The sequence below is a fragment of the Staurois parvus genome, unplaced genomic scaffold (genome assembly GCF_062004578.1).
Source record: "Staurois parvus isolate SC_StPar_1 unplaced genomic scaffold, SC_StPar_1.0 ptg003360l, whole genome shotgun sequence".
NCBI classification, from domain to species: domain Eukaryota; kingdom Metazoa; phylum Chordata; class Amphibia; order Anura; family Ranidae; genus Staurois; species Staurois parvus.
The window spans coordinates 13,930-40,114 of record NW_028321156.1 but is presented as its reverse complement, the minus strand read 5'-3'; the positions used below and the strand labels follow the sequence as shown (position 1 = coordinate 40,114).

Below are 26,185 nucleotides of genomic sequence, written 5' to 3'. Positions count from 1 at the left end.
ACCCCATCATACCAGCAGGCATCCCAGTCACAGGGCCAGAATGACAGCAAAGGGCCCCTACTGGGCACTGATGGGAACAGATAATACACCTGATCTTAGTCAAAAGGCGGAATCTTTGCCGGTTCAATATTCCCAACAGAGTAGGAACACAGGACCCCCAATATTCCCAACAGAGTAGGAACACAGGACCCCCAATATTCCCAACCGAGTAGGAACACAGGACCCCCAATATTCCCAACCGAGTAGGAACACAGGACCCCCCCCCCCCCAGTGGGCCCCCCCCCCCCAGAGTACCTTCAAGGTGTAAAGGTCAGCCATGACTTCTACCCTGAAATAACTGATATTTACTGCAGAGCGCTCAGGATAAAGTGCTGTCCAGTTGTACTGCTGAAATTTTTCTTTTAAAACTTTATTGAAACGTCACATAATGACACCGCATTCAACTCCATGGACTGCATCACAATCCAATATGTAATGAGCTGCACATGTGTGAACAAGGATCATACAGATCAATGGTTTTCTACGTGACTTTGCATGACTTTGACCCAATATTACTCACTCAATGGACCTGGTATGATCCAGCTATGCGAGAAACGTGGGGAGAGGGCCAAACCAAAATTTACATTGGGGCCTCTTGACTCTGCGGCTAATCCACTGTGTAAGGAGTGAGCAGCTATGGCTACATTTCAATGGGCCGGTTAATGAGCCGACCCCCCATAATGAAGTTAGCAAGGGGGACCTCTAAAGTCTATGCACTTTGTTCTGGAATGGAGTGTGGAAGGGTTGGAACCTTCGTCATTGCTGTGTCCCTGCTGGAGATATTCATTCCAATTGTCCTGATCACCACCAAGACAGGCTTGGCTATGGGGGGCAGAGGAGCTTGGATATGGGAGATGGAGAAGCTTGGCTATGGGGGACAGGGGAGCTTGGCTATGGGAGATGGAGAAGCTTGGCTAAGGGGGACAGGAGAGCTTGGCTATGGGAGATGGAGAAGCTCGGCTATGGGGGTGTAGAGGAGCTCGGCTATGGGGGACAGGAGAGCTTGGCTATGGGAGATGGAGAAGCTCGGCTATGAGGGTGTAGAGGAGCTCGGCTATGGGGGACAGGGGAGCTCGGCTATGGGGGTGTAGAGGAGTTCGGCTATGGGGGTGTAGAGGAGCTTGGCTATGGGGGTGTAGAGGAGCTCGGCTATGGGGGACAGGGGAGCTTGGCTATGGGAGATGGAGAAGCTCGGCTATGGGGGTGTAGAGGAGCTCGGCTATGGGGGTGTAGAGGAGCTCGGCTATGGGGGTGTAGAGGAGCTCGGCTATGGGGGTGTAGAGGAGCTCGGCTATGGGGGACAGGGGAGCTTGGCTATGGGAGATGGAGAAGCTCGGCTATGGGGGTGTAGAGGAGCTCGGCTATGGGGGTGTAGAGGAGCTCGGCTATGGGGGTGTAGAGGAGCTAGACTATGGGGGGCGGAGGAGCTCAGTTATTCAACTGTACCAACTACTTAAATATGAAAATTCAGAATTCTGAGTAGTCACAGGAATAGAGGGGAAATCTTCCACCCGAGTGGTGACAACTAAGAGGAGACGTCGGAGATATTTCCTCTTAGGACCTGTTGTGTCTCCAGAAGAGGAAGTGAAGGGAAATCTGAAATGGGACACAGGCAGCAGGAGATTGAACCCTTCCCTTCTCTATTCAGAAGTAAAATAATAGAATGCAGTGCTGGGGCCGGGGCAGCCAATGGCCACGCCTGAACGTTGTCTTGTAGGTCATGAACTCCCAGTAAGTTCTTCCCAGACAGTAATGAGACTCCCCGCTCTGAAAGATGGATTCCCCCTCCAGTAGGAGCCGGGCTAAGGACAAGATCGGTGATTGGGGGTTGGGTTATCGAAGATCGGTGATTGGGGGTTGGGTTATCGAAGATCGGTGATTGGGGGTTGGGTTATCTCAGAACGGTGATTGGGGGTTGGGTTATCTAAGATCGGTGATTGGGGGTTGGGTTATCTCAGAACGGTGATTGGGGTTGGGTTATCTAAGATCGGTGATTGGGGGTTGGGTTATCGAAGATCGGTGATTGGGGGTTGGGTTATCGAAGATCGGTGATTGGGGGTTGGGTTATCGAAGATCGGTGATTGGGGGTTGGGTTATCGAAGATCGGTGATTGGGGGTTGGGTTATCGAAGATCGGTGATTGGGGGTTGGGTTATCGAAGATCGGTGATTGGGGGTTGGGTTATCGAAGATCGGTGATTGGGGGTTGGGTTATCGAAGATCGGTGATTGGGGGTTGGGTTATCGAAGATCGGTGATTGGGGGTTGGGTTATCTCAGAACGGTGATTGGGGGTTGGGTTATCTCAGAACGGTGATTGGGGGTTGGGTTATCTCAGAACGGTGATTGGGGGTTGGGTTATCTCAGAACGGTGATTGGGGGTTGGGTTATCTCAGAACGGTGATTGGGGGTTGGGTTATCTAAGATCGGTGATTGGGGGTTGGGTTATCGAAGATCGGTGATTGGGGGTTGGGTTATCGAAGATCGGTGATTGGGGGTTGGGTTATCGAAGATCGGTGATTGGGGGTTGGGTTATCGAAGATCGGTGATTGGGGGTTGGGTTATCGAAGATCGGTGATTGGGGGTTGGGTTATCGAAGATCGGTGATTGGGGGTTGGGTTATCGAAGATCGGTGATTGGGGGTTGGGTTATCGAAGATCGGTGATTGGGGGTTGGGTTATCGAAGATCGGTGATTGGGGGTTGGGTTATCGAAGATCGGTGATTGGGGGTTGGGTTATCGAAGATCGGTGATTGCGGGTTGGGTTATCGAAGATCGGTGATTGGGGGTTGGGTTATCGAAGATCGGTGATTGGGGGTTGGGTTATCGAAGATCGGTGATTGGGGGTTGGGTTATCGAAGATCGGTGATTGGGGGTTGGGTTATCTCAGAACGGTGATTGGGGGTTGGGTTATCTCAGAACGGTGATTGGGGGTTGGGTTATCTCAGAACGGTGATTGGGGGTTGGGTTATCTCAGAACGGTGATTGGGGGTTGGGTTATCTCAGAACGGTGATTGGGGGTTGGGTTATCGAAGATCGGTGATTGGGGGTTGGGTTATCGAAGATCGGTGATTGGGGGTTGGGTTATCGAAGATCGGTGATTGGGGGTTGGGTTATCGAAGATCGGTGATTGGGGGTTGGGTTATCGAAGATCGGTGATTGGGGGTTGGGTTATCGAAGATCGGTGATTGGGGGTTGGGTTATCGAAGATCGGTGATTGGGGGTTGGGTTATCGAAGATCGGTGATTGGGGGTTGGGTTATCGAAGATCGGTGATTGGGGGTTGGGTTATCGAAGATCGGTGATTGGGGGTTGGGTTATCTCAGAACGGTTCCTAATGAACTTTCCAGAAAATCCATTTTTAAATGAATTGGCAGCAGGTCGGAATATCCTCCAATGAGATCAACGGAATCATTAAGAGGGGATTAAAGTGCACATTAGTGCTACGGTTCCAACGTCGGCCGAGACCGACTCTGCCATGAGGGCCCCTCCTCTGGTATGAGGGCCCCTCCTCTGGTATGAGGGCCCCTCCTCTGGTATGAGGGCCCCTCCTCTGGTATGGGGGCCCCTCCTCTGGTATGAGAGCCCATCCTCTGGTATGGGGGTCCCTCCTCTGGTATGGGGGCCCCTCCTCTGGTATGGGGGCCGGTAATGCTCCAGTCTGAGAGCCGCTTCTGGACAAATGTCAGAGAAGCCGCCAGAATCATCATTTCAGGTTGTGAGAACCTCACTGATACCTTCACAGTACCGGTCTATGTACAAAGAGTACCTGTCTGTATACAGGGATATATAAAGAGTACCTGTCTGTATACAGCGATATATAAAGAGTACCTGTCTGTATACAGCGATATATAAAGAGTACCTGTCTGTATACAGCGATATATAAAGAGTACCTGTCTGTATACAGCGATATATAAAGAGTACCTGTCTGTATACAGCGATATATAAAGAGTACCTGTCTGTATACAGGGATATATAAAGAGTACCTGTCTGTATACAGCGATATATAAAGAGTACCTGTCTGTATACAGGGATATATAAAGAGTACCTGTCTGTATACAGGGATATATAAAGAGTACCTGTCTGTATACAGGGATATATAAAGAGTACCTGTCTGTATACAGGGATATATAAAGAGTACCTGTCTGTATACAGCGATATATAAAGAGTACCTGTCTGTATATACAGTGATATATAAAGAGTACCTGTCTGTATACAGTGATATATAAAGTGTACCTGTATACATATAGTGAGAGCAGACATGTTTCCTCACCCAGATAGAAGCCATGCTGTATTCGTCTGTCTGTGGAGGTCTTACTCCTTTCACTGTCAATATGCTCACCGGTCTCTTTATTAGGCCCACCTGTTCAATTGCTTAGTAAACACAAATTGCTAATCAGCCAATCACAGGGCAGCAGCTCAATGCATTTAGGCATCTAGACATGGTGAAGACGACTTGCTAAAGTTCAAACCGAGCATCAGAATGGGGAAGAAAGGGGGCTTTGAATGTGGCATGGTTGTTGGTCCCAGATGGGCTGGTCTGAGTATTTCATAAACTGCTGATCTCCTGGGATTTTCCTGCACAACCATCTCTAGGGGTTTACAGAGAATGGTCCAAAAAATAGAAAATATCCAGTGAGTGGCAGTTGAGTGGAGGAAAATGCCTTGTTGGTGTCAGAGGAGAATGGGCAGACTGGTTGCTGTGACATTCAAATGGTAGGGTCAGAATTTGGCGTAAAGAACATAAAAGCATCCTGCCTTGTATCAATGGTTCAGGCTGGTGGTGTCATGGTGTGGGGGATCCATCCTGCCTTGTATCAATGGTTCAGGCTGGTGGTGGTGGTGTCATGGTGTGGGGGATCCATCCTGCCTTGTATCAATGGTTCAGGCTGGTGGTGGTGTCATGGTGTGGTGGATCTATCCTGCCTTGTATCAACGGTTCAGGCTGGTGGTGGTGGTGTCATGGTGTGGGGGATCCATCCTGCCTTGTATCAATGGTTCAGGCTGGTGGTGTCATGGTGTGGGGGATCCATCCTGCCTTGTATCAATGGTTCAGGCTGGTGGTGGTGGTGTCATGGTGTGGTGGATCCATCCTGCCTTGTATCAATGGTTCAGGCTGGTGGTGGTGGTGTCATGGTGTGGGGCATCCATCCTGCCTTGTATCAATGGTTCAGGCTGGTGGTGGTGGTGTCATGGTGTGGGGGAGATTTTCTTGGCACACTTTGGGCCCCTTAGTACCAATTGGGGATCATTTAAACGCCATGGCCTCCCTGAGTATTGTTGCTCACCATGTCCATCCCTATGACTCCAGTGTCCCCTTCTTCTGATGGCTCCTTCCAGCAGGATAATGCTCCATGTCACAAAGCTCCAATCATCTCCAGCTGGTTTCTGGAACATAACAATGAGGTCACTGGACTCCAATGGCCTCCACAGTCACCAGATCTCCATCCAATAGAACACCTTCGGGATGTGCTGGAACGGGAGATTCCCATCATGGATGTGCAGCCGACAAACCTGCAGCAACTGCGTGACGCCATCATGTCAATATGGACCAAAATCCAAGAGGAACGTTTCCAACACCTTGTTGGATCTCTGCCACGGAGAATGAAGGCCGTTCTGAAGGCATAAGGGGGCCCAGCCCGGTAGTAGCAAGGTGGACCTAATAAAGTGGCCGGGGAGTTTATATTTCTTTTTTTGCCGTCTGCTTCCTGTTAAGGAAATTTCCCTTCACTTCCTGCCCTGAAGGCACATTAGGAAGTCAGCGGGAATATCTCCTCAGTTTTTAATACGGGCTAAATAAAAGTGATTGTCACCAGAAGAGGTGTCCTCGGTAGAAGATTTATCCCCGTTCTGAAGACACTTTGGATTTCCCATCACTTTCTCTCTCGGTGACATTGGTTACCAGTAAGGGTGGTCTTGGGTTTGGATTGAACCCACAAGATATCGTTCACTCCTGCCCCTGGAGCTCAATCATCTGTGACAGGATATTCCCGCTCCCCACAGCTACACATACACGAATGCCACGGACCTAAACTAGCCACATGACCACTGACCCAACATGGCCACTGACCCAACATGGCCACTGACCCAACATGACCACTGACCCAACATGGCCACTGACCCAACATGGCCACTGACCCAACATGGCCACTGACCCAACATGGCCACTGACCCAACATGGCCACTGACCCAACATGGCCACTGACCCAACATGGCCACTGACCCAACATGGCCACTGACCCAACATGGCCACTGACCCAACATGGCCACTGACCCAACATGGCCACTGACCCAACATGGCCACTGACCCAACATGGCCACTGACCCAACATGGCCACTGACCCAACATGGCCACTGACCCAACATGGCCACTGACCCAACATGGCCACTGACCCAACATGACCACTGACCCAACATGACCACTGACCCAACATGGCCACTGACCCAACATGGCCACTGACCCAACATGGCCACTGACCTAACATGGCCATGTGACTGTATTAGGTCAATGAGGTTGCGATCACCCCGCCCCTTTGTTGTCCAATAGGAGCTCAGACACTCCCTATACTGTCCAGGAACCACTACAGAGGATGGGGGTAGGGATCAGTCCAGCTGGCTGTGTTCCGTCTCTGATGGACTCTGGCGGTAGGTTATTCAGAGTGCATTTCCTGCCTCTCCCCCTTCAACCATCAGGAGGCGCTGCACACCTGAGCAATGCTCTCTGGGAAATGTACGCAGACAAACCTTTCCAGAAACACAACTTTCTGTTGGTGGACATATTTGCTCAGCCGTGTTCTGGGGGTTTCGTGTGCCAATCACAATCCCTGACTCCACCCTGTTATGTGTTCAGGGCACCCGGGGTGATGAGACACCGACCAGCCACAACATTCTGACCACTGACAGGGGAAGAGAAAACCATCGATTATCTGGTGACAATGGCACCCGAAAGTGGGCGGGATATATTAGGCAGAAAGTGAACATGTTGGCCCTGAGGTTGGTGAGAGCAGAAAAAAATGGACTAGTGTAAGGACTGGAGGGACTCTGCCAAGGACCAAATTGTAATGTCTAGACCGGTCACCGCAACTCCAAACCTGCAGCTCCCGTGGGATGTCCCTGGCCTGCAGTGGTCAAGACCAACCAAAAGTGGTCCAAGGAAGGAAAACCGGAGAACCGCTGACAGGATCATGGGGGGGCCAAGGCACATTGATGGAGGTGGGGAGGAAAGGCTCATTGATGGAGGTGGGGATGGAAGGCTCATTGATGGAGGTGGGGATGGAAGGCTCATTGTTGGAGGTGGGGAGGAAAGGCTCATTTTTGGAGGTGGGGAGGGAAGGCTCATTGATGGAGGTGAGGGAGGGGAAGGCTCATTGATGGAGGAGTGGAGGGGGTCAAGGTTCATTGATGGAGATGGGAAGGGAAGGCTCATTGATGGAGATGGGAAGGGAAGGCTCATTGATGGAGATGGGGAGAGAAGGCTCATTGATGGAGGTGGGGATGGAAGGCTCATTGATGGAGGTGGGGATGGAAGGCTCATTGATGGAGGTGGTGAGGGAAGGCTCATTGATGGAGGTGGTGAGGGAAGGCTCATTGATGGAGGTGGTGAGGGAAGGCTCATTGATGGAGGTGGTGAGGGAAGGCTCATTGATGGAGGTGGTGAGGGAAGGCTCATTGATGGAGGTGGTGAGGGAAGGCTCATTGATGGAGGTGGTGAGGGAAGGCTCATTGATGGAGGTGTGGAGGGGGTCGAAGCTCATTGATGGAGATGGGGAGGGAAGGCTCATTGATGGAGGTGAGGGAGCGGAAGGCTCATTGATGGAGGTGAGGGAGGGGAAGGCTCATTGATGGAGGTGAGGGAGGGGAAGGCTCATTGATGGAGGTGAGGGAGGGGAAGGCTCATTGATGGAGGTGAGGGAGGGGAAGGCTCATTGATGGAGGTGAGGGAGGGGAAGGCTCATTGATGGAGGTGGGGAGGAAAGGCTCATTGATGGAGGTGGGGATGGAAGGCTCATTGATGGAGGTGGTGAGGGAAGGCTCATTGATGGAGGTGGTGAGGGAAGGCTCATTGATGGAGGTGTGGAGGGAAGGCTCATTGATGGAGGTGGCGAGGGAAGGCTCATTGATGGAGGTGGCGAGGGAAGGCTCATTGATGGAGGTGGTGAGGGAAGGCTCATTGATGGAGGTGTGGAGGGGGTCGAAGCTCATTGATGGAGATGGGGAGGGAAGGCTCATTGATGGAGGTGAGGGAGGGGAAGGCTCATTGATGGAGGTGAGGGAGCGGAAGGCTCATTGATGGAGGTGAGGGAGGGGAAGGCTCATTGATGGAGGTGAGGGAGCGGAAGGCTCATTGATGGAGATGAGGGAGGGGAAGGCTCATTGATGGAGGTGAGGGAGGGGAAGGCTCATTGATGGAGGTGAGGGAGGGGAAGGCTCATTGATGGAGGTGAGGGAGGGGAAGGCTCATTGATGGAGGTGAGGGAGGGGAAGGCTCATTGATGGAGGTGAGGGAGGGGAAGGCTCATTGATGGAGGTGAGGGAGGGGAAGGCTCATTGATGGAGGTGAGGGAGGGGAAGGTTCATTGATGGAGGTGGGGAGGAAAGGCTGATTGATGGAAGTGGAAAGGAAAGGTTCATTGATGGAGGTGGGGAGGGAAGGCTCATTGATGGAGGTGGGAGGGAAGGCTCATTGATGGAGGTGGGGAGGGAAGGCTCATTGATGGAGGTGGGGAGGGAAGGCTCATTGATGGAGGTGGGGAGGGAAGGCTCATTGATGGAGGTGTGGAGGGAAAGCTAATTGATGGAGATGGGAAGGGAAGGCTCATTGATGGAGATGGGGAGAGAAGGCTCATTTATGGAGGTGGCGAGGGAAGGCTCATTGATGGAGGTGGTGAGGGAAGGCTCATTGATGGAGGTGTGGAGGGGGTCGAGGCTCATTGATGGAGGTGGGGAGGGAAGGCTCATTGATGGAGGTGGGGAGGGAAGGCTCATTGATGGAGATGGGGAGAGAAGGCTCATTTATGGAGGTGGCGAGGGAAGGCTCATTTATGGAGGTGGCGAGGGAAGGCTCATTGATGGAGGTGGCGAGGGAAGGCTCATTGATGGAGGTGTGGAGGGGGTCGAGGCTCATTGATGGAGATGGGGAGGGAAGGCTCATTGATGGAGGTGGGGAGGGAAAGCTCATTGATGGAGATGGGAAGGGAAGGCTCATTGATGGAGATGGGGAGAGAAGGCTCATTTATGGAGGTGGCGAGGGAAGGCTCATTGATGGAGGTGGTGAGGGAAGGCTCATTGATGGAGGTGGTGAGGGAAGGCTCATTGATGGAGGTGTGGAGGGGGTCGAGGCTCATTGATGGAGATGGGGAGGGAAGGCTCATTGATGGAGGTGGGGAGGGAAAGCTCATTGATGGAGATGGGAAGGGAAGGCTGGTCTGTGTAGTCTGATCCAATAAAAGAGCTACTGAAAACGTGAATACTGTTTGTGATGGAAAGGTGTCAGAACACGCAGAGCATCGCAGATTGTTGTGTATGGGGGCTGTAGAGCCACAGACCGGTCAGGGTGCCCATGCTGCTCCGTGCCTACAGCCAAAAGAACTTACAATGGGCAGAACTGGACCACAGAACAATGGAAGAAGGGGGCCCGGTCTATTCATTCAAGAATGGTTTGAGGAACACAAAAACGAGTTTGAGGTGTTGACTTGGCCTCCAAATTCTCATGACCTCAATCCAATCGAGCATCTGTGGGATGTGCTCGAAAAACAAGTCCGATCCATGGGCCCCACCTCCTAACTTACATGACTTAAAGGATCAGCTACAGGCGGCTTGGTGCCAGAGACCCCCACATCCCCCCAGAGGTCTAGTGGAGTCCATGCTGAGACCGGTCAGGAATGAGGGGCCCGCGTGGTATTAGGTGGGTGGTCATAATGTTATGGCTGATCAGTGTATAAATGTGTGTTGTAATTGTGGAGCCGGGGGTGCCCTCCACACCCCACCTATAACTGAAATGCCATTGGTGGAAGGGCTGCCTTCTATGGTCTGTCATCTGTCATGGCAGCCGGGCCGCCTCATCATCATCCTGCGGTTTCTTTTCTTCGAGGGAACATTTAATAATAGCTGAACTCAGAACTCCTTAGAGCTGTAAGCAGCTTAGTGACCACTCATTAAATGCACGCCGGCCTCGCAGCCTCCACCAATGGCACGCCGGCCTCGCAGCCTCCACCAATGGCACGCCTCGCAGCCTCCACCAATGGCACGCCGGCCTCGCAGCCTCCACCAATGGCACGCCTCGCAGCCTCCACCAATGGCACGCCGGCCCCGCAGCCTCCACCAATGGCACGCCGGCCTCGCAGCCTCCACCAATGGCACGCTGGCCTCGCAGCCTCCACCAATGGCCCGCCGGCCTCGCAGCCTCCACCAATGGCACGCCTCGCAGCCTCCACCAATGGCACGCCGGCCTCGCAGCCTCCACCAATGGCACGCCAGCCTCGCAGCCTCCACCAATGGCACGCCTCGCAGCCTCCACCAATGGCACGCCGGCCTCGCAGCCTCCACCAATGGCATGCCGGCCTCGCAGCCTCCACCAATGGCCCGCCCGCCTCGCAGCCTCCACCAATGGCACGCCGGCCTCGCAGCCTCCACCAATGGCCCGCCGGCCTCGCAGCCTCCACCAATGGCACGCCTCGCAGCCTCCACCAATGGCCCGCTGGCCTCGCAGCCTCCACCAATGGCCCGCTGGCCTCGCAGCCTCCACCAATGGCCCGCCCGCCTCGCAGCCTCCACCAATGGCCCGCCCGCCTCGCAGCCTCCACCAATGGCCCGCCCGCCTCGCAGCCTCCACCAATGGCCCGCCCGCCTCGCAGCCTCCACCAATGGCACGCCGGCCTCGCAGCCTCCACCAATGGCCCGCCGGCCTCGCAGCCTCCACCAATGGCCCGTCCGCCTCGCAGCCTCCACCAATGGCCCGTCCGCCTCGCAGCCTCCACCAATGGCACGCCTCGCAGCCTCCACCAATGGCCTGCCGGCCTCGCAGCCTCCACCAATGGCACGCCGGCCTCGCAGCCTCCACCAATGGCACGCCGGCCTCGCAGCCTCCACCAATGGCCCGCCCGCCTCGCAGCCTCCACCAATGGCCCGTCCGCACCTCCTCTCAAGGCTGCTTAGTGCGCTCAGTAGGTTTTCTCTCCTTTTTTGCTTATGCTGCAAATATTCAGCAGATCTGGAGGTTCAAAGCTGGAGACCAATAGAGTGATGAATGCCGAGAGCAGCGAGAACATCAACCACAGAGTACAGAGCTCCCATATAGGCCAGAAGTTACTGCGACTCGTACATTCCCTCGCTGCAGGCAGATTGTGGACTGCAAAGAGAACCTGTCAGAGGATTAACTAGCCATGGGTTCTGTCTGATGATGGAGGAGACCATCACCTAGCCCGGGGGTGGAGCCAGTTCTGGGACAGGCGTGGGTCCTACCCAATGCTGGAGGAGGCCATCACCTAGCCCGGGGGTGGAGCCAGTTCTGGGACAGGCGTGGGTCCTACCCAATGCTGGAGGATGGCACCAGAAGGCGCACCGTACACACGCCCCTCCCTGGACGCACCCCAGACCCCATTGGTCTGCTCTAGTCCCCTCCCCCGCATGTCAGTGATGATCTGACCAATGATTGGCTTAGCACCCCGGAAGGAAGAGCGGGTGAAGATGGATTTTTGTCACATCTGAATGTGACTTGGTGTCAGCCTCTTACACTCCCTGTACAGCAGAGCTCAGACAGGGACAGGGAGAAGCAGCACATAAGAAGCATGCTGATAGGAGGAGAGAACAGAGTGACTCACCATTGTGCTGCTTCTCCTTCCCTGTCCAATCACAGGCTGGGGGAGGGACAAGACCTGACAACGTACTGAACTGCGCCAGGTCTCCAGGGTTGTTCTGTAGGGCAGAGCTGTGTAAATGGCAGGACTGGCTGGACGGAATGACAGCTCAGCGGGTCACACGGCTCCCACCTATGTATGGTGAACATCCATCGACATTTGGGATCGCACAACGAGGAGAATGTGAGCTGAAGGATGCAGACGGCTCGTCCGCCATTGTTTTCTATAATTAGCCGTCTGGAGCGCAGACACCTCCGAGATGCCAATATGATTAGTGACGGCCGTGCTGGGCCAGCTGCCACCTCCACAAACACAAATTACCCGACAATCAACTGCAGCGAAGAACATTGGATGGGGTCACAGCCATCTGTCATCGCACTATGGAATCTGCTGCGCCTGGAGGACAGAGGATCTTCCCGACATGTCACAATATACAGAGAGAGCGGCTTTACTCCACCTTTCATAAAGAGACTGCGCCTAGGCTGACCTCATCAGTCTGCTGCAGACAGGAGGAAGCATTTCCTCAGTCGTCCCTCCCCCCAGGCCAAGATGATGTCATCAGTCTGCTGCAGGCAGGAGGAAGCATTTCCTCAGTCGTCCCTTCCCCCAGGCCAAGATGATGTCATCAGTCTGCTGCAGGCAGGAGGAAGCATTTCCTCAGTCGTCCCTCCCCCCAGGCCAAGATGATGTCATCAGTCTGCTGCAGGCAGGAGGAAGCATTTCCTCAGTCGTCCCTTCCCCCAGGCCAAGATGATGTCATCAGTCTGCTGCAGGCAGGAGGAAGCATTTCCTCAGTCGTCCCTTCCCCCGGGCCAAGACAATGTCACCAGTCTGCTGCAGGCAGGAGGAACCATTTCCTCAGTCGTCCCTTCCCCCAGGCCAAGATGATGTCATCAGTCTGCTGCAGGCAGGAGGAAGCATTTCCTCAGTCTCTCCTCCTTCAGGCCGAGACAATGTCACCAGTCTGCTGCAGGCAGGAGGAAGCATTTCCTCAGTCGTCCCTCCCCCCAGGCCAAGATGATGTCATCAGTCTGCTGCAGGCAGGAGGAAGCATTTCCTCAGTCTCTCCTCCTTCAGGTTGAGATGACATCACCAGTCTGCTGCATGTAGGAGTAAACATTTCTGAAGTCTCCCACATTTTTATCACCCGGATTGTGATCACAGCCTGAGCAACACAGGAGAACAGCATTGTGAGCAATAGAAAGGTATGCGGTACTCTGTATATAAGAGAGGTATGAGGCACTGTGTGTGACAGAGGTATCAGTCCTTATAGAGGCATGAGGCACCGTCTAATAAGAATCATGGGGTACCTTGTGTAACAGAAATGATGAGGCATCGCATGAAAAACAGTATGTAATAAGAGCACAGAGGCACTGCACGGAATACAGAGGCATGAGGCACTGCACGGAATACAGAGGCATGAGGCACTGCACGGAATACAGAGGCATGAGGCACTGCACGGAATACAGAGGCATGAGGCACTGCACGGAATACAGAGGCATGAGGCACTGCACGGAATAGAGAGGCATGAGGCACTGCACGGAATAGAGAGGCATGAGGCACTGCACGGAATAGAGAGGCATGAGGCACTGCATAGAATAGAGAGGTATGAGGCACTGCACGGAATAGAGAGGTATGAGGCACTGCACGGAATAGAGAGGTATGAGGCACTGCACGGAATAGAGCGGTATGAGGCACTGCATAGAATAGAGAGGTATGAGGCACTGCTCAGAATAGAGAGGTATGAGGCACTGCATAGAATAGAGAGGTATGAGGCACTGCATAGAATAGAGAGGTATGAGGCACTGCATAGAATAGAGAGGTATGAGGCACTGCATAGAATAGAGAGGCATGAGGCACTGCATAGAATAGAGAGGTATGAGGCACTGCATAGAATAGAGAGGCATGAGGCACTGCATAGAATAGAGAGGTATGAGGCACTGCATAGAATAGAGAGGTATGAGGCACTGCATAGAATAGAGAGGCATGAGGCACTGCATAGAATAGAGAGGTATGAGGCACTGCATAGAATAGAGAGGTATGAGGCACTGCATAGAATAGAGAGGTTTAAGAAATACTCCAAGTGTAATAGCTGCATGAAGCACGTTGTGTAATAGGCATCAGGGCCTGCATGTAATACCGACGTATGAATGATAATCTCACTGGTGTCATGGATACTGGGGTGGGGGGGTGGGGAGCTACGCTATATTTCCCGCAGTATTGGGCCGCCGCCCTTTCCACACACATGACCTTTAATGGCCCCCCAGTCTTAGTCCGTAGGGTTCAATATTGAGTTGGCCCCGCCCTTTCCACACACATGACCTTTAATGGCCCCCCAGTCTTAGTCCGTAGGGTTCAATATTGAGTTGGCTCCGCCCTTTCCACCTATAACAGCTTCAAGTCTTCTGGGAAGGCCCCCCACAAGGTTTAGGAGGGTGTCTATGGGAAGGTTGGACCATTCTTCCAGAAGCACATTTGTCAGGTCAGGCACTGATGTCGGGGGAGGGGCCTGGCTCGCAGTCTCCGCTCTAATTCATCCCAAAGGTGTTCTATGGGGTTGAGGTCAGGACTCTGTGCAGGACAGTCAAGTTCCTCCACCCCAAACTGGCTCCTCCATGTCTTTATGGACCTTGCTTTGTGCACTGGGGGGCAGTCATGTTGGAACATGAAATTGTCCAAAATGTTGCCTTAAGAGTTCCCTTCACTGGAACTAGGGGGCCAAGCCCAACCCCTCACCATAATCCTCCCTCCACCAAACCTTACACTTGGCACCATGCAGTCAGGCAAGTATCATTCTCCTGGCCACCACCAAACCCAGACACGTCCATCGGATTGCAAGACAGAGAAGCATGATTGGTCCCTCCAGAGAACACGCCTCCGCTGCTCTAGAGTCCAGTGGCAGCGTGCTTTACACCACGGCATCCGGCGCTTTGCATTGCACTTGGTGATGAAAGGCTTGGATGCAGCTGCTCGGCCATGGAAACCCATTCCATGAAGCTCTCTACGCTCTGTTGTTGGGCTCATCTGAAGGCCACACCAAGTTTGGAGGTCTTTAGCTATTGACTCTGCAGACAGTTGGTGACTTCTGCGCACTGTGCGCTTCAGCATGCGCTGACCCCGCCCTGTCATGTGACGTGGCCTACCACTTGGTGGCTGAGTGGCTGTTGTTCCCAGTTGCTTCCACTTTGTTATAATCCCACTAACAGTTGAGCGTGGAATATTTAGTAGCCAGGAAATGTCACGAATGGGCTTATTGCCCAGGTGGCCACCTATCACGGGACCACACTTGGTATGGAGGGGATTGGTGCACCTGAATCACATGATTGGGAAGGGATTGGAGCACCTGAATCACATGATATGGAGGGGATTGGAGCACCTGAATCACATGATATGGAGGGGATTGGAACACCTGAATCACATGATATGGAGGGGATTGGAACACCTGAATCACATGATATGGAGGGGATTGGAACACCTGAATCACACGATATGGAGGGGATTGGAGCACCTGAATCACACGATATGGAGGAGATTGGAACACCTGAATCACATGATATGGAGGGGATTGGAACACCTGAATCACATGATATGGAGGGGATTGGAGCACCTGAATCACATGATATGGAGGGGATTGGAGCACCTGAATCACATGATATGGAGGGGATTGGTGCACCTGAATCACATGATTGGGAAGGGATTGGAGCACCTGAATCACATGATATGGAGGGGATTGGAGCACCTGAATCACATGATATGGAGGGGATTGGAACACCTGAATCAAATGATATGGAGGGGATTGGAACACCTGAATCAAATGATATGGAGGGGATTGGAACACCTGAATCACATGATATGGAGGGGATTGGAGCACCTGAATCACACGATATGGAGGAGATTGGAACACCTGAATCACATGATATGGAGGGGATTGGAGCACCTGAATCACATGATATGGAGGGGATTGGAGCACCTGAAGCACATGATACAGAGGACGGGGACAATACATCGGGCAGTATAGTGTAGACATCATGGGGTGCAGAGCTCGCTGGTGTCACGGACACTGGAGATAATGCGATGTTACAAATCTGCTGCCATCATGTCTTCCAGGATAGAAGAGCTGCGTTGGTAGAGGTTCCGGTGTTCCGTCCCCAGTCTGTATACGGACGATCCCCGGCACAATGACCTCTGGGGGTGCAGATTCTCCTCACTCCCAGGTGGACACAACACTTTGTCCGCTCAGCCCTTCTATAGAGAACGTGGTAATTGGTGGTCTTCATATCCGGCCTCTTTGTTCCCGGATTATTCGGCTGAGCGCAGGGGGTGTGGCCAGCAGATGGCACCATTGTAATCAGATGAATATATGACTTTGGTAATCACATTACGAGGCTTAGTGAGGATCTGATATTACAAGGAGATCACATTGTACAGCACAGGAGCAGGCGAGAAGAGCCTTGTAAACAAAGATCCATCATATCTTCTGTACAAGACCCCTGCCAGATCCTACATTGCATACATGGAGCACCCGTGGGATCCACAGCCAGCACTGATCTTTGCGTGTTCTTCATGGCTCAGGAACACAGTCCTAGATCCTACCAGGAGGTATCAGGATGGTTGGAGAACGCAGGAGCAACACAAATAAAACATCAAATACTTGTTCGGCAGAGATGTCCATGGTCTTCATGTGCTGTTGGTTATAGATGGGTAGTTGTAGGTAGGTACAAATGGGTCGAAGTCAGGACCTCAATGTGCTTCTTCTTGAGCCGCTCCTTTGTTGCCTTGGCCGTGTGTTTTGGGTCCTTGTCATGCTGGAACACCCATCCACCACCCATTTTCAATGCCCTGGCTGAGGGAAGAAGGTTCTCACCCAAGATTTGAGGGTACATTGCCCCGTCCATCGTCCCTTTGATGCGGTGCAGTTGTCCTGTCCCCTTAGCAGAAAAACCCCCCCAAAGCAGAATGTTTCCACCACCATGTTTCACAGTTGGGATGGTGTTCTTGGGGTCATAGGCAGCATTCCTCCTCCTCCAAACATGGCGAGTTGAGTTGATGCCAAAGAGCTGGATTTTGGTCTCCTCTGACCACAACACTTCCCACCAGTCCTCCTCGGCATCATTCAGATGTTCAGTGGCAGACTTCAGACGGGCTGGACATGGGCTTTCTTGAGCAGAGGGACCGTGCGGGCACTGCAGGATTTCAGTCCTTGTCGGCGTAGTGTGTTACCAATTGTTTTCTTGGTGACTGTGGTCCCAGCTGCCTGGAGATCATTGACAAGATCCTCACGTGTAGTTCTGGGATGGTTCCTCACTGTTCTCATGATCATTGACACCCCACGAGGTGAGATCTTGCATGGTGCACCAGACCTAGGGAGACTGACACTTGTTTTGTGTTTCTTCCATTTGTGAATGATTGCACCAACTGTTGTCACCTTCTCACCAAGCTGCTTGGCCATAGTTTGGTAGCCCAGTCCAGCCTTGTGTAGGTCTACCATCTTGTCCCTGACATCCTTGGACAGCTCTTTGCTCTTTGCCATGGTGGAGAGTTTGGAATCTGATGGTTTGATGGCTCCTGTGGACAGGTGTCTTTTATACAGGTAACACAATGAGATTAGCAGCACTCCCTTTAAGAGACTGCTTCTAATCTCAGCTTGTTACCTGTATGAGAGACACCTGGGAGCCAGAAATCCTGCTGAATGATCGGGGATCCAATCCTTCTTTCCCTCATGAACATGCAGATCCGTCATCATTTGTTAGACACATTTCTGCTGAATTTGTTGTTGTATTCTGTCTCTCAGTGTTACACCGAACATTCCATTGTTAGACCGATCGTTTCTGTGTGAGGGGCGAACGTTCCATTGTTAGACCGATCGTTTCTGTGTGAGGGGCGAACGTTCCATTGTTAGACCGATCGTTTCTGTGTGAGGGGCGAACGTTCCATTGTTAGACCGATCGTTTCTGTGTGAGGGGCGAACATTCCATTGTTAGACCGATCGTTTGTGTGAGGGGCCAACATTCACCATCATCAGGGGGGTGAATACGCATTTCCTTCACTGTACGGGTCAAAATCGTGTTGGTAAAGTAATGACCATCAATTTATTTATTACAGCAAAAGACGCGTTTTGTGGCTCATCTGCCACTTCATCAGTTTATCGGTGAATCACCGGAGTTCAGAGGTTCCTATTTGCTGCCCAATCACTGGTCTGAATCAGCCATGGAGTGAATGTTGGACTGGTCCTGGGGAACCGTCTGAATTCTGATCTGGTTTTGAGTGACTTTAGTGGTATTTTTAATAATTTGGAGATAAGATGATTTAGAAAACGCAGGAACCAATCAAGGCAGAATCGGTCCAATCACCTTTTATCTTGTATCTGGTCTCCTGCCGGATCTATTCTCACCATCACACAAGACGGTATGAGCGTATCCCAAGACCGGGTATATACCATACTGTATATAAGGACTGTCCCTATCCCTCTTTATTGTGGGGGAGGGGAGAAGGCCTCGAGATGACAGATCTGATTGGCGGGTAGAGAACGGACAGCCTCTCATTCTGGAGTTAAGTACGGCCGGAGGACATTTCATACATAAATGGTGCAATCAGCTGAGATTAAACTGCCGGCTGTGATCAGCCCGAGAGGAGCGGGCCTGAGGAACGACTAAGCCCTCCACAGAGGAGCGGGCCTGAGGAACGACTTAGCCCTCCACAGAGGAGCGGGCCTGAGGAACGACTAAGCCCTCCATAGTGGACTGGGCCTGAGGAACGACCAAGCCCTCCACAGAGGAGCGGGCCTGAGGAACGACTAAGCCCTCCATAGAGGAGCGGGCCTGAGGAACGACTAAGCCCTCCATAGAGGGGCGGGCCTGAGAAACAACTAAGCCCTCCACAGAGGAGCGGGCCTGAGGAACGACTAAGCCCTCCACAGAGGGGCGGGCCTGAGGAACGACCAAGCCCTCCATAGAGGAGCGGGCCTGAGGAACGACTAAGCCCTCCATAGAGGAGCGGGCCTGAGGAACAACTAAGCCCTCCACAGAGGAGCGGGCCTGAGGAACGACCAAGCCCTCCATAGAGCGGCGGGCCTGACGAACGACTAAGCCCTCCATAGAGCGGCGGGCCTGACGAACGACTAAGCCCTCCGTAGAGGAGCGGCCTGAGGAACGACTAAGCCCTCCATAGAGGAGCGGCCTGAGGAACGACTAAGCCCTCCATAGGGGAGCGTGCCTGAGGAACGACTAAGCCCTCCACAGAGGGGCGGGCCTGAGAAATGACTAAGCCCTCCATAGAGGAGCGGGCCTGAGGAACGACTAAGCCCTCCATAGAGGGGCGGGCCTGAGAAACAACTAAGCCCTCCATAGAGGAGCGGGCTTGAAGAACGACCAAGCCCTCCATAGAGGAGCGGGCCTGACGAATGACTAAGCCCTCCATAGAGCGGCGGGCCTGACGAACGACTAAGCCCTCCGTAGAGGAGCGGCCTGAGGAACGACTAAGCCCTCCGTAGAGGAGCGGCCTGAGGAACGACTAAGCCCTCCATAGGGGAGCGTGCCTGAGGAACGACTAAGCCCTCCATAGAGGGGCGGGCCTGAGAAATGACTAAGCCCTCCATAGAGGAGCGGGCCTGAGGAACGACTAAGCCCTCCATAGAGGGGCGGGCCTGAGAAACGACTAAGCCCTCCATAGAGGAGCAGGCTTGAAGAACGACCAAGCCCTCCATAGTGGACTGGGCCTGAGGAACGACTAAGCCCTCCACAGAGGAGCGGGCCTAAGGAACGACTAAGCCCTCCATAGAGGGGCGGGCCTGAGGAACGACTAAGCCCTCCATAGAGGGGCGGGCCTAAGGAATGACTAAGCCCTCCATAGAGGGGCGGGCCTGAGGAACGACTAAGCCCTCCATAGAGGGGCGGGCCTGAGGAACGACTAAGCCCTCCATAGAGGGGCGGGCCTGAGGAACGACTAAGCCCTCCATAGAGGGGCGGGCCTGAGGAACGACTAAGCCCTCCATAGAGGGGCGGGCCTGAGGAACGACTAAGCCCTCCATAGAGGAGCGGGCCTGAGGAACGACTAAGCCCTCCATAGAGGGGCGGGCCTGAGGAACGACTAAGCCCTCCATAGAGGGGCGGGCCTGAGGAACGACTAAGCCCTCCATAGAGGGGCGGGCCTGAGGAACGACTAAGCCCTCCATAGAGGGGCGGGCCTGAGGAACGACTAAGCCCTCCATAGAGGGGCGGGCCTGAGGAACGACCAAGCCCTCCATAGTGGACTGGGCCTGAGGAACGACTAAGCCCTCCACAGAGGAGCGGGCCTGAGGAACGACTAAGCCCTCCGTAGAGGAGCGGGCCTGAAGAACGACTAAGCCCTCCGTAGAGGAGCGGGCCTGAGGAACGACTAAGCCCTCCATAGTGGACTGGGCCTGAGGAACGACTAAGCCCTCCACAGAGGAGCGGGCCTAAGGAACGACTAAGCCCTCCACAGAGGAGCGGGCCTAAGGAACGACTAAGCCCTCCATAGAGGGGCGGGCCTGAGGAACGACTAAGCCCTCCATAGAGGGGCGGGCCTAAGGAACGACTAAGCCCTCCATAGAGGGGCGGGCCTGAGGAACGACTAAGCCCTCCATAGAGGGACGGGCCTGAGGAACGACTAAGCCCTCCATAGAGGGGCGGGCCTGAGGAACGACTAAGCCCTCCATAGAGGGGCGGGCCTGAGGAACGACTAAGCCCTCCATAGAGGAGCGGGCCTGAGGAACGACTAAGCCCTCCATAGAGGAGCGGGCCTGAGGAAGTTTTTTGGCCGTATAAATGGCACCATGACTATGCTGGCAGCAGGCTGAATTGCTCAGCAGCTTTTTGCAGTGAAGGATTTTTTTGGCTTCCTCACACAAGGCCGAAGGCATCACTGTTACGCCGCTGCACTGTCCAGGCGCCTCACGTAACAATGACATCATCAGCCACAGGAGGTGGGTGGGGCTGGGAATTTCTGACCCCTGGAGTCTCATGAGGATATAAGAAGCCACCATGTAACTAAACTCTACAAATAAAGATCTGCTTTCTTATAGGAGTGTTAATGGTCCCTGAGCTGAAAAGCCCGCCTCTTTGTCTGGAGTTACTCCTGCCATTCAGTGCACTTCCTGTGCCGGGGCAATGCTGGGCCTTGAGCCTCAGAGTTGTATATCTGAAGTGTGAGATGTTTGAAATTACTGTTCAAGGATCTCCCTGCTTCACCCTCATCCATTCTGTGGATCTGTGATGACTACTGTTCTCCTTGATACAGGGGAAGCTGTACCTGAGGAGCTGCAGTGGAACGATCTCCCTACTTCTGCCTCATCCATTCTGTGAATCTGTGATGACTACTGTTCTCCTTGCTAGAGGGGAAGCTGTACCTGAGGAACTGCAGTGGAAGAATCTCCCTGCTTCACCCTCATCCATTCTGTGAATCTGTGATGACTACTGTTCTCCTTGATACAGGGGAAGCTGTACCTGAGGAGCTGCAGTGGAACGATCTCCCTACTTCTGCCTCATCCATTCTGTGAATCTGTGATGACTACTGTTCTCCTTGCTAGAGGGGAAGCTGTACCTGAGGAACTGCAGTGGAAGAATCTCCCTGCTTCACCCTCATCCATTCTGTGAATCTGTGATGACTACTGTTCTCCTTGCTACAGGGGAAGCTGTACCTGAGGAGCTGCAGTGGAACGATCTCCCTACTTCTGCCTCATACATTCTGTGGATCTGTGATGACCACTGTTTTCCTTGCTGGAGGGGAAGCTATACCTGAAGAGGTGCAATGGAAGGATTCACCCTCATCCATTCTGTGAATCTGTGAGTACTACTGTTCTCCTTGCTGGAGGGTAAGCTGTAGCTGAGGAGGTGCAATGGAAGGATCTCCCTGCTTTTGCTTCACCCATTCTGTGGATCTGTGATGACCACTGTTCACCTTGCTGGAGGGTAAGCTATACCTGAGGAGGTGCAATGGAAGGATCTCCCTGCTTCTGCTTCATCCATTCTGTGGATCTGCACTTCCTCCTACTCCCCTCCTGCTGCTTAAAAATTACTTCATCAGTCATCACAGAGACATCTCTGACATGTGGAGGAAATGTCCACCAAGATGGCCACCACCACACAGAGACCCAATGCAGGACAACAGATCGGAAGTCAATAATGGGGAAAATATTAGGTGCAGGGGGGCCACAGGCAATACTGCTGAGTAGTCCTAGGCCCCTACTAAAAGTGGAATGTTAGTCAGAGAACCCTCCTCGATGATGTCAGGCCGGCCCCTTTTTGCAGGTCTAGCTATGGAAAACATTCCAAATAAGTGCCTATACTGTGTACAGTCCAGTAATACCCGGGCTCACCCTGTTCTGCACGTGCTCAGTTGCTGTCTGTTTTTTGGCACTGTGCTTAAAATGTAGAGGTCGATCTAATGACAGCCTAAAGATTTGCTGCTGCTCAGGGGCTCTAGGCTTCTGCAAAATGGCCGCCTCCGGCAAGAAGAAACAGGAACAACACTGGAGGCCATTTATAGGTAGTTAAAGGGGGAGTTCCACTTTAATGTTTTTGTTGGGCACGACTCCCACTTACCCCCATCCAGCAAGAAACATCTCCATCCCTTATCCTGGGAATTCCGGTCATAAACCCCGCTTACTGCTGCTCGCCCTCCTGCTCTGATCTCTGCCCCCTCCTGTAGTGGGTGGAGCTTGCTGGGCCCCTCCCACAGCTCTGCTCTCTCCTTGTGCAGAGTGACTGGTCTGGTCTCTGCCCCTCCTATACTTTTCTGCTTGCAGTGGGTGGAGCCTGCTGGGCCCCTCCCACAGGTCTGCTCTCTCCTTGTGCAGAGTGACTGGTCTGGTCTCTGCCCCTCCTATACTTTTCTGCTTGCAGTGGGTGGAGCTTGCTGGGCCCCTCCCACAGGTCTGCTCTCTCCTTGTGCAGAGTGACTGATCTTGTCTCCATCCCTCCTATACTTTTCTGCTTGCAGTGGGTGGAGCTTGCTGGGCCCCTCCCACAGGTCTGCTCTCTCCTTGTGCAGAGTGACTGGTCTGGTGTCCGCCCCTCCTATACTTTTCTGCTTGCAGTGGGTGGAGCTTGCTGGGCCCCTCCCACAGCTATGCTCTCTCCTTGTGCAGAGTGACTGGTCTGGTCTCCGCCCCTCCTATACTTTTCTGCTTGCAGTGGGTGGAGCTTGCTGGGCCCCTCCCACAGCTATGCTCTCTCCTTGTGCAAAGTCACTGATCTTGTCTCCATCCCTCCTATACTTTTCTGCTTGCAGTGGGTGGAGCTTGCTGGGCCCCTCCCACAGGTCTGCTCTCTCCTTGTGCAGAGTGACTGGTCTGGTCTCCGCCCCTCCTATACTTTCTGCTTGCAGTGGGTGGAGCCTGCTGGGCCCCTCCCACAGGTCTGCTCTCTCCTTGTGCAGAGTGACTGGTCTGGTCTCCGCCCCTCCTATACTTTTCTGCTTGCAGTGGGTGGAGCTTGCTGGGCCCCTCCCACAGCTGTGCTCCCTGCAGCACAGTGATGATGTCACTTCTACTTTTACAAGGCGATACCTGGGTTTGTAAGGCATGTGGTGCACACAGAGTGGATCTATTGAGGAATGAAGGTTGCTGCTTTGGATGAAGTTGCTCCTCAAACATACAATCCCAGCGACTTGGCGCTCCATGACCCCATGTGTAGTGAGTGCACTCCGCCGTCACATACGTTGGCAGAACGCGGCTCTCACCCGGATCATCGGTTTGGACCCGTCCCTGGATCTCACAGCTGCATTTTCTCCAGCAGACTCAGAAAGTGAATGTGATTTTCTGGAATAGCCGCCGTCCTATTTTTAGAGTGAATTGATGTTCTCTGGCCGCTCTCCCCCAGGATCTCCGACTGCCAGCAACCAAAACACATTCACACGGCAGCCACCGGGGAGGAGAGTTGTCATTGAAGGCCAGATTATGCTGAGCAATGTGAACCCGATCCCGGGGTGAGGGCACAAGCACGACAATTCTTCTTTCTAGAGGTTTCTGGTGGTTCTTGGAAGACGAGGAGACTATTGATGAGTCTTCTGCGTCTCAGTGACCCCGCGGCATTGTGTCCCTTTCTCTAGCTGAGATGGAAATTTACGGCTCATCAATGTGACCTCCTGGCTCTGTTTTCCCCAGAGAAAAGTTGTGAGGAGGTCATGGAGAATGATGTGAAGAACAATGTGGAGGGTGTGGTGAACGAGGTGGAGGGTGTGGTGAACGAGGTGGAGGGTGTGGTGAACGAGGTGGAGGGTGTGGTGAACGAGGTGGAGGGTGTGGTGAACGAGGTGGAGGGTGTGGTGAACGAGGTGGAGGGTGTAGTGAACGAGGTGGAGGGTGTGGTGAACGAGGTGGAGGGTGTGGTGAACAATGTGGAGGGTGTGGTGAACGAGGTGGAGGGTGTGGTGAACGAGGTGGAGGGTGTGGTGAACGAGGTGGAGGGTGTGGTGAACGAGGTGGAGGGTGTGGTGAACGAGGTGGAGGGTGTGATGAACGAGGTGGAGGGTGTGGTGAACGAGGTGGAGGGTGTGGTGAACGAGGTGGAGGGTGTGGTGAACGAGGTGGAGGGTGTGGTGAACGAGGTGGAGGGTGTGGTGAACGAGGTGGAGGGTGTGGTGAACGAGGTGGAGGGTGTGGTGAACGAGGTGGAGGGTGTAGTGAACGAGGTGGAGGGTGTGGTGAACGAGGTGGAGGGTGTGGTGAACAATGTGGAGGGTGTGGTGAACGAGGTGGAGGGTGTGGTGAACGAGGTGGAGGGTGTGGTGAACAATGTGGAGGGTGTGGTGAACGAGGTGGAGGGTGTGGTGAACGAGGTGGAGGGTGTGGTGAACAATGTGGAGGGTGTGGTGAACGAGGTGGAGGGTGTGGTGAACGAGGTGGAGGGTGTGGTGAACGAGGTGGAGGGTGTGGTGAACGAGGTGGAGGGTGTGGTGAACGAGGTGGAGGGTGTGGTGAACGAGGTGGAGGGTGTGAAGAACGAGGTGGAGGGTGTGGTGAAGGAGGTGGAGGGTGTGGTAAAGGAGGTGGAGGGTGTGGTAAAGGAGGTGGAGGGTGTGAAGAACGAGGTGGAGGGTGTGGTAAAGGAGGTGGAGGGTGTGGTGAACAATGTGGAGGTCGTGGAGAACGATGTGGAGGTCGTGGAGAACGATGTGGAGGTCGTGGAGAACGATGTGGAGGTCGTGGAGAACGATGTGGAGGTCGTGGAGAACGATGTGGAGGTCGTGGAGAACGATGTGGAGGTCGTGGAGAACGATGTGGAGGTCGTGGAGAACGATGTGGAGGTCGTGGAGAACGATGTGGAGGTCGTGGAGAACGATGTGGAGGTCGTGGAGAACGATGTGGAGGTCGTGGAGAACGATGTGGAGGTCGTGGAGAACGATGTGGAGGTCGTGGAGAACGATGTGGAGGTCGTGGAGAACGATGTGGAGGTCGTGGAGAACGATGTGGAGGTCGTGGAGAACGATGTGGAGGTCGTGGAGAACGATGTGGAGGTCGTGGAGAACGATGTGGAGGTCGTGGAGAACGATGTGGAGGGTGTGGTTAATGATGTGGAGGTCGTAGAGAACGAACGATGTGGAGGGTGTGGTGAACCATGTGGGGAACAATATGAAGGATGTGGGGAACAATGTGGAGGACGTGGTGAATGATGTGGAGGTCACGGAGAACAATGTGGGGAACCATGTGGAGGTCACGGAGAACAATGTGGGGAACCATGTGGAGGTCACGGAGAACAATGTGGGGAACCATGTGGAGGTCACGGAGAACAATGTGGAGGTCACGAAGAACAATGTGGAGGTCACGAAGAACAATGTGGAGGTCACGGAGAACAATGTGGAGGTCACAGAGAACAATGTGGAGGTCACAGAGAACAATGTGGAGGTCACAGAGAACAATGTGGAGGTCACAGAGAACAATGTGGAGGTCACAGAGAACAATGTGGGGAACAATGTGGAGGTCATGGAGAACAATGTGGGGAATATGGAGGTCATGGAGAACAATGTGGGGAACAACGTGGAGGTCATGGAGAACAATGTGGGGAACCATGTGGAGGTCACGGAGAACAATGTGGGGAACCATGTGGAGGTCACGGAGAACAATGTGGGGAACCATGTGGAGGTCACGGAGAACAATGTGGGGAACCATGTGGAGGTCACGGAGAACAATGTGGAGGTCACGAAGAACAATGTGGAGGTCACGAAGAACAATGTGGAGGTCACAGAGAACAATGTGGAGGTCACAGAGAACAATGTGGAGGTCACAGAGAACAATGTGGAGGTCACGGAGAACAATGTGGGGAACAATGTGGAGGTCATGG

General features: G+C 53.5%; 1 protein-coding gene across 1 annotated transcript in view; it reads right to left on the bottom strand.

The window, feature by feature from the left end:
• Positions 1–26,185, bottom strand: part of LOC149428281 (lysocardiolipin acyltransferase 1-like) — a gene marked incomplete at its 5' end in the record, with an annotated part of 78,950 nt that overhangs the window by 43,234 nt on the left and 9,531 nt on the right. The gene's annotated exons all lie outside the window — the stretch shown is intronic.